At 36.1% G+C, this 9,910-nt stretch overlaps 1 long non-coding RNA gene across 1 annotated transcript; it reads right to left on the bottom strand.

Annotated features, from left to right (window-relative positions):
• Window positions 1-1,092: 1,092 nt before the first annotated feature.
• On the bottom strand, window positions 1,093-1,976 carry LOC117335519. The gene is made up of 3 exons (XR_004534425.1): window positions 1,913-1,976; window positions 1,555-1,688; window positions 1,093-1,246 (listed from the first exon to the last, which is right to left on the bottom strand). It is a non-coding gene; the product is annotated as an uncharacterized LOC117335519 (long non-coding RNA).
• Window positions 1,977-9,910: the final 7,934 nt, after the last annotated feature.

Raw genomic sequence — 9,910 nt, 5'->3', positions numbered from 1 at the left:
TCAGAATACAAAATAATTCGATCTATCAAGATTATTTTGTACTTAAAATATAACACACCTCTACTTCATTGAAGGACATAGAACGGTGTTGCGATAATCCCATTGGAGTTTAACGAAATTGAGATCAAATTAATATAATTAATAAAAAAAAAAAAAAAAAAAAATCGCACAAAGAAATATGCTTTTTCCCACACAGGCTTCGATTTACCATTAAAATATTTTTTTTAAAAACCCCATAAAAATCACGACAAAGACCCAAATTTGCCATAGACCAGAATATCTCGATTCACTGTTTAGAACGGAGGTCATTTGGATCTTACTGCCTTTGTACAATATTTTCACAAATCCGGTGAATGCCAGTCTTTTGCAAAACGTAAACATTTTAATTAGAAAATCTCATACTTCTTTGAATACATAAAAGAGTAATACAAACAAAATAAAATAAAAGTCAGTCTATCTTGATGTAAAGATATGGAAGCGTGTAGACTAAGTAGTGTCCTTAAGTTCCGGATATCCATTTTTACCTCTGAACAATACTTCATTCCGTGTGAACATCACTTACCGACATGTTCTTAATCTGGTCTGAGCCCAGCCTTTGTAAACTCTCCTTCAGTGCATGGAAACATGTGTTACTGAGGCCTGAAACATTAACGTTTTGGTACGTTTGTACATTATCAAAGTTCAATCCTTGAAAGTCGTCGATTATATGCGCAGGAAATGACATATCCCTTTTCCTGTACCTGTATTTAACATGTTATTACAATTTCCATATCGTTTATCCGAACAAACCCTATTTAATCGGAACCCAATTGGCTGACGATGTATGGGCGATATATTTTAAAGAAATATTCAAATACATTATCATATCAGATATTATTTTCTGTACAGAACTATTTGGGTTTCAATACTTATTCACAAATAGTTAGATAGATTTTATCATAGGATGGGATTGTGCAGAAAAGCTTGAAATATTCATTAACATTTTGACCTACTCTGAATTGAGTTTTTTTGTAAATGATTCCTTAAATGACTTACACCAAATGTTTCCATTATCAATAAATACGATGACACTTACCTGTTTTATCGGCGGTGATGATATCATTTAAACGCCCATGAAAAGATGCCAGATCGACTGCCGAACCGACCTCCAGTGTATTGTTGTTTAACAGGAACATATTCATTTCCTTCACGTGAGAACAGCAGATGAGCGTACCCTCATTTCGGTGTCCTTTCTTCATTTCGTAACCTATAGACACAGTTCATATCAACATCACACGTCATTCACAGTAGCCTCAAAGGTCCATAAGACATAACCCTTTAATACAAACGCGATTCTTACGTCATACCATTGTTTCAAATATGAATTTAGATAAAGTCGATGTCAGATATTGAATATAAAAAAAAATCATCATACAGCTCTTTCATTTTCTAGAGCTGGTCAGTGATGATAGGTGCCAAAAGTAAATACACAGAATGCACAACACAAGAATGGGTGTTTTTACACTCTGTGTCTGTGGATAGTCTTTAATGTTAAACAGACGTCATTATACCCACTCATAGCGGTCGCTCCCATGACCAGTCTGGCTCCTGGGATATCCTTTCATCAATTGCAGGACTTCCTGTAGTGTAGTTGGTCTGATCCACACCATATTCCCGGATACAAAACGTACGGTGTTGGAACCTAGCAACTGTTCATAAACACAGACGGTAACTTATACTTGTCTACCTATGCAAACGACAGTTGGGTTAAAAGATCCTCAAATATGTGAATATGTTTCAGGATTAACCTATGTTTACGTGTAGTAGCATACTTCCCCGGACGAAATATGATGTTCATTATCTTTTGCGACACAAGCGAATCACGAAAATTTATTTATGTCTAGGAATTACAGGAGAGATCAAGTCAAATTACCTGTAAATCAGGGGAAGAGGCATAGTCGCTAGATGGATCCTGACCACTTTTCACTTCACAACTCTGCAATAAAAAATATTAAATAGACAATGCCGTTTGATTTGCCGTATGCATACAGAATAACATGGTTATCCGAATGTTCAATTTATACTTCAGAACCTCTGGGATATGCGATTATAAATGCTATGGCATTTTATTTCCAAATGATGTTACCACGGTACCACATTTACAAATGCTGCCCACTATTTTTTATTCGACATGTAAATTATTTTCTCATCCGTATATATAGAGGATATTGAATGGTTTCCCGTTTAATATCACATATATTTCACGAGTATGACAGAATATCGATATTTTCACGATGCGAAGCACGAGTGAAACATATCAAAATATTCTGTCATACGAGTGTTATATTCAACGGGAAACCATTCAATTTTCTTTTTATTGCATTTCATAAACTTAAAAACTTAATTAAAAACATCGAAATTTAATAGTGTCAAACAGTGCGGGAATCAGTAATGACGTTATCTCTTTGTGACGTTACTCCTCGTCAACTTGACGGCACCATTTTGAAAGGCCTGATCAACGCAATTTAAGCATTTTCTGCAGTTATAGGAGAATCTGTGCATGAATAGCTAACGTCAAGTGAGTATTTTGTCAAAAACTAGTCTGAAAATTTTAGAAATACAGCAAAATAACCAATTTATCTACACTGTATCTCCGCTTCGATTAGAAAAATTGGCAAGTTTCAACGAGGTGAATACAAAGGTCCGCTCTGATTGGTCAAAAACGGAAAACTTATATTTTCACTGCAAAACTTTTATTTTACTGCAAAATCTTATATTTTCACTGCAAAATCTTATATTCTCACTGCTCATTGCTGCAGTGAAAATATAAGTTTATTAGTTTGATAAATTTCTATATTTCACTGGCAAAAATGCAATAAAACCTCATTCTACACGTTAAATTGTCCTCTTAGTTAGCTCCTTCAGGATGCTGGCACGCCCCGTTTTCGGTATTAGTATAGATTTGTTCTTTGCCTTGCATTAGTAGTTAATATCATACCAAGTATCGGCAACTATTTTGCATTTATCAAGCCACATTCGTTACGAAGGTAAGACATCCTCATTCATGCAATTTATATTTTGTTTAGGAAAATTAAAAAAAAAAAAAACAATAAATCAAATAATCAATTAAAATAATTTTCAAAAAACCCATCATAATTAAAACATTTTTTTAATATGAAAGAGAAAAAGGCTGGAATATTTGGAAATGATATCGGGTTAGTATGTTTATGATAGGAATCAACATTAAGCTTTATGTAAACATTTTCCACAAATACTTACCCGAAATAGAGAAATATCTTCAATGTCACCACATTCCTTCCCACGGACCTATTATATTGATACATACAAACTATGATTTTCACCATAAAGAGGCTTGTATATCAATGCTATAATAACTGAAAAGAATAGTTACGGACACCATGTCTTTGCGATGCCCGCATCTCTAGATTTTTAATTGGAAAATAGTCTATAATGATACAATCTGATCTGGCATAACTCCCTGCTTTAACTTTATTTGAAGCAACTCTATATTCTTGATAAAACCGTATTTTAGGTGATATATCGTTCTCCTGATGACATATAGTTGCTCCAATCCACAACATATAATTATATTTGAAAAATGTTTTTGATCTCGTTCAATAATACCACAGAGCGTATTTGATGCTATAAAAACATAATGGAATGCTTGCTTTGCTTCTAATTTCTGAATAGAAATTACTGTGTGGAATCTTCATATCTAACGTATTTAGCTAAACTAGTTCGTACCTTACAAAGCGGTTTGAATGCTTCTATGATTGGTCTGTATCCAGTGCATCTACAAAGATTACCTTTAACGAAAATACATATATATATATGTTTATTTGTATATTAGGTTACTACACAGGGCATTCTTCCAGTTTTTTGGTCTGGCATTCTTTCCCCCGATCGACCTCACAATCAATCAGGGCTGCTTCATATTCCCTACTGAGAAGATTGGATCTTTGCTCTATGCAACAACGTCTGAAGCCATCGTTGTCGAAGACGATACGCCTTATTCTCAAAGCCTGAGACTATGAAATACTCCTTGTAGTAATAAGCACAACATAATGCAATGAATGACATACAATTAATACAATAAATGACATACAATATAATACAATTAATAAAATGAATGACATACAATATAATAGAATATATACAATAAGTAGGGTAATACCTTCCAGTGCCTGCTCCAAACGTGTCTGTGACGGTTCGCTTTCTGTCTGTGTGAGTGTGAACACAGACATTATCATACCCGGGGAGCAATATCCACACTGTACACCATGACATGCCACCAAATTCTCCTAGAGAGAAAATTTGAAAATTCACAAACTGTTACAAACTGATAATAATTGTTAACAGAGCTTTCATCTTAATTTGGTATAGATTTATCTCTGCATTAAAGAAAATGTTCATATGGGACCAACATACTGACATAAATCAGCTGTGTGAAGTAAGCTCAACATACGATATTCACCATTCCAAAATTTCATCTTGTGTGTTTTCATTGGCCAACAAGAGAACTTTTGAATGTTCAGCGACTCGAAGTACGAGGTTTAGATTTTGAATGTTGTGCAGCTCGACATACGACATTCAACATTCAGATTTTAAATTTTGTGTTGCATGACATACGACATTCGAATTTCGAATGCTCAGCGGCTCGACATACGACAAACGACTTTCAGATTTTAAATGTTGTGCAGCTCGACATACGACATTCAACATTCAGATTTTCAATATTGTGTAGCGCAACATACTACATATGACATTCAAAGCTGCACAACATTCAAAATCCGAATGTCGTATGTCGTATTTCGGGTTGCTGAACAATCAAATGTCCCCGCGTTGGCTAATGAAAACACACAATATGATACTTTTGAATGTCGATTGTCGTATGTCGTATGTTGAGCTAACTTCACGCCCATAAATCAAGTTTCAAAATGCTAGATAACATAGCAACTTAATAACAGGCCTGTCATTTGATTCAGAATGATGCATGCTGCAAAACAGGCTTCAATACTAGAAGGGAAAGTTTGTTACATATAAGTTAATGATGAGACATTTGATTGGTCATTGGTAAAACTGTAATCACGGTAACTACGTGACTGTCATTGGTAAAACTATGGTCACGATAACTACGTGCCTGTCATTGGTAAAACTATGACCATGGTAACTACGTGACTGTCATTGGTAAAACTATGAACATGGTAACTACGTGACTGTCATTGGTAAATATACTGAAACGAAAAAGAAACGCAACATGGAAAATTGTGATTAATTTTGTATTAAATATACATATCTGTATAAAAATCGCGGAAATAAACATGCACCCTGCCTAACACCCATACCAATCTTCAAAATCACCCAAGTGTGACTAGAGACCTATGCACTTCCGGCGCGGTAAAAACATCAAAAACCGTGCCTGTACAAACATATGCGTTCTTTTTTCATTCAAACCAGTATCAATTCATCACTAACATTGAGCCACATCATCGCCAATACTTTTGCAAACAATAATTCCGTTTACAATTATGCCACGGTTATCAAAGGTTGATAGAGGACGTGCTATAGCGATGCTTCTGGCAGGGAACACGCAACTTCACGTCGCTCGACAATTCAGAGTTCACAAATCGACTATTAGTCGATTAGTTTCACGTCTTAACGCAACAGGAAGAGTCGATGACCAGCCGAGATCAGGACGTCCACGCGTAACGTCGCGACGTCAAGACCGGGTTCTTAGGTTGGCACACCTGCGTAACAGGAGATTAACGGCCGCTGAAACGGCAAGGAATACGATTGGTAATCATAACCGTCGAATTCATCCCCAAACAGTGATCAACAGACTGCGTGAGGCTAATTTGCGTGCAAGGCGACAGTACGTTGGTTTACCACTAACACCGCAACGTCGAGCACGTCGTATGCAATGGGCAACGGCACATATGCCCAGACGTTTTCCTATGAGACGTTGGAGGTCTATGCTCTTCACCGATGAATCTCGATTCACGTTATTTCGAGCAGATGGCCGTCAACGTGTGTACCGGCGTCGAGGCGAACGTTTTGCTGACGCCTGTGTTTTGGAACACGACCGATTTGGGGGTGGATCAGTTATGGTTTGGGCGGGAATCTCCCATGGTTTGAAGACGCCTTTGGTGATAGTCAATGGGAATTTAACGGCCGTACGCTATCGGGATGAGATCCTTAGGCCCCATGTTGTGCCGTTTGTTAGGCAGCATCATCTAACCTTTCAGCAAGATAACGCGAGACCACACGTTGCAAGAGTCTGTAGAGACTTTCTTGCGACACAGAACATTGTTCCTATAGATTGGCCTCCATATAGCCCCGACCTGTCCCCAATCGAGCATTTGTGGGATGAATTAGACAGAAGAATTCGAAATCGCCGTAACCCCCCAAATACCCTCCCTCAGTTAGCAAATGCACTCGTCCAAGAATGGAATAACATTCCAATACGGAAAGTCAATGCCCTGATGAACTCAATGCAACAAAGAATTAGAGATGTGATAACTGTTCGAGGAGGACACACACGATATTAGGGCACGGTTTCAAAACTGCTGCCATTTCAACTTGGATTCACGTAGGGTACTACCAATCATGACCTTCTAGCAAAGTGACCTGTTCTTAAAAATCTCTAAACATTTAAAGGATGTTACATCAATATTCAATATTAACTATTACATATGAAATTTAAACATAATGCTCACAAGTATTATTTTATTAAACCTACAATTTGAAGTTGCGTTTCTTTTTCGTTTCAGTATATATGCCCATGATAACTACGTGACTGTACTTGATAAACTATGGTCATGATAACTACGTGACGGTCATTATAAAGCTTAAGTCACCTTATCTAGGGTTTGCGAATGTGACCGAGAGCAGTGTGAATATTTTAGCAATTCAGGAACGAAAGAAAAACTACCAAAATCTGGCTTACAAAAAGGAAAGAAGACATCAATAATAAAAAAATCATCAATACTATATCCAGTTTACTACATTTGACATTACCTGTATTGGATGTAAGCCTTTCTGTTGGCTGCCAACCCCTTCTACCGTTGTAACGGCGTAACCATGGAGATAGCAGAGTGGAGTGATACATGCATTGATGTTTTTAGATCTTTATGTTAAAGAAATATTCTTGATACTCAAAACATTTGATGTATGCACCATGATGCTTGGTATAATTTAAAGCCGTTACAGCACGGAATATACGAATTTACGGAGAGAAATAAATATACGAATTTACGGAGGGAAATAAATATACGAATTTACGGAGAGAAATAAATATACGAGTTTACGGGGGGAAATAAATATACGAATTTACGGAGAGAAATAAATATACGAATTTACGGAGGGAAATAAATATACGAATTTACGGAGGGAAATAAATATACGAATTTACGGGGGGAAATAAACGAATTTACGGAGAGAAATAAATATACAATATTACGGAGAGAGAAATACGAATTTACGGAGAGAAATGAATATACGAAATTATGGAGGGAAATAAACGAATTTACGGAGAGAAATAAATATACGAATTTACGGAGAGAGAAATACGAATTCAATGAGAGAAATATACGAATTTACGGAGAAAAATATACGAATGTACGGAGAGAAAAATACGAATTAAGAACACGCCATCACAAATGAAACAACACGAAATGACAAGTTGCTAACGCGGAATGCAAGAAAAGAAAACAGGACAGCAACAGAAAGGGTAACAATCGAAATTGAGACAACAGAAAAATACATTTAATTAGATAATTAAAAAGAAACGAATGATAAAGAAAAAAATATTGACTAAGTTACATCACAACAAACAAAAACAAACGACGGGAATCGTTTGTCAGGAGTCTCCTCAGAAAAGTGAATGCGATCTACGGTACTTGTACACTAAAATAAAAATGGCATCCCGCACGAATTTGAAATTATAATTGTTAGCCAGCGTTATAGATAGTGTACGATATAAAGGATACCTAACGATCTCCTGAGCTGGATCCCACCATGACACCATTACTGTACACGCTCCACATCCTCCTTGGTCACATCCATTCTTCGTTCCCATCAAACCAACCACATATTTGTCAAGGGGATTTATATACTACTCGATCAAGCCTTTATGTACAAATACATTACACAATTTTACTCATAACGCAACCAAAGATTTGGGACATCAGAGATGGCTTGTGTGTCCCCCATGTAGTTTTTCAATCAGTATACCATATAATGAAACGAGCTAAATTGAAACTTAAATAAACACTCATAATGAAAATACATGTTTTTTGTTTTATTGTTTTAATTTTTGGGGGTTTTTTTTGGGGGGGGGGGGGGGGTAATTTTTTAATTTTGTTATATGTCTGTCTCTTCAAATCTACGAAATCTTTCTTTTTAATGAGTTGACGAGTATTTTACTGTGCGAACTATAGCTAAACTGGTCTGATTGTGCTCTAAAAGATACGTTCATTTCGCAGGTACTGGAGAAGGGTGGTTGATGGATGTGGTTCTCCAATGCCTTTCTGTATGAAACAAACATCGCCGTTAGCAACATGCAGTTGAACGCTCAGTTTCATCTATGACACAAAAATATATTCATTTCAGATATGCTACTATGCATGAAAGGTTTATATAAATGTGGATATAAGCAGTTCGTTTGCTATCCAATATCTTATAATCACATTTTTTAAGTTCAAATATTAAATACTGAAAAATGTAGAATGGCAATACGATTTTTTCTTGCAATCATGTCAATTGGTGTGAATAATTGCATTGATTAACCTGAAAGAATAAATCGACTGAGCACAAAACTCGACCTGGATATATATATATTTTAGGTTCGATCGAGACCAAAATTCTATAATAGTTATATAATATATCACATGGCACATTTTAAGTCATTTCATTCGGCCACGTTATCAATATGGTAAGACACATGTATACTTTAACTTTAAATTGACATCGTGATGACGTCACATGACTGTTTTAGTGAAAAGCTTACCGTTACAGTTTAAACTAGAAATTGCCATAAACAATTTGACGGGCTTTTCACACCTTTGACAAACTTTAGGTAGAAATTATCCTTATAATCTTGAATGTTGGTTAAGGTCATTTATTTAAGCAAACACTTTAGAGCTTCATGCAATCATGCTTCAAGCCCAATATCAAGTCCATGTGTCTCTTGGCTATGGAGAATAAGTCACTTCAAGATTTTAGCCTATTTGACCCTTTTGACCTGTTTATGTTACTCAGATATGATACCTTAGATCACGGAGTAAGTTCATCCTATACCAGGGTAGTATACCGTGATCAGGTGTTATACATATATAAGTTGTTACCTTAACACCATTAACGTAGATTACTAGTCTATCCCCTTCTTTGTTCATCTTGTGTGATGGCAGCAGTTACCAATCTGAAACAAGTTTACAATTATATATGAGATATTGACCAAATACTGTATATGATAGTACATATCCAAACATATAACCCTCAACGACACAGTTCTACTGCACATATGTACCAATTGCTATCTAAATCAGACACTAAATTTCGACCAAAAACAGGCTTCAATCAAGCTGACTGATAGAAAAACAAGAAAGCTCATGCGCAGCATCTTAATAGAACGGTTAGAAAATGTATAAAAGGCCTATATCACTACTCGGGCAAGATTTCAAATCTTAATATACATCATGTCTAACAGTGGGTATTACTTTTGTTTGGCAATTCTATGTTTTTCAATCTGGGCAAAGTGCGACAAATGCATATTTCAGGTGAACCCCTACAGCTATGTAGATCGCAGATGCAGTTTGCACAAAAGTGCCGGAGAGATGTAATAGGCGAATCCTTTGGCAAAGGAGACAGCTTAGTAAACCACACGTCAAAGGCATGGCTTCTGCTGTGCCAT

Source organism: Pecten maximus, chromosome 10 (genome assembly GCF_902652985.1).
Source record: "Pecten maximus chromosome 10, xPecMax1.1, whole genome shotgun sequence".
NCBI classification, from domain to species: domain Eukaryota; kingdom Metazoa; phylum Mollusca; class Bivalvia; order Pectinida; family Pectinidae; genus Pecten; species Pecten maximus.
The sequence above is the reverse complement of the archived record's forward strand: the minus strand, read 5'-3'. Positions and strand labels throughout refer to the sequence as shown.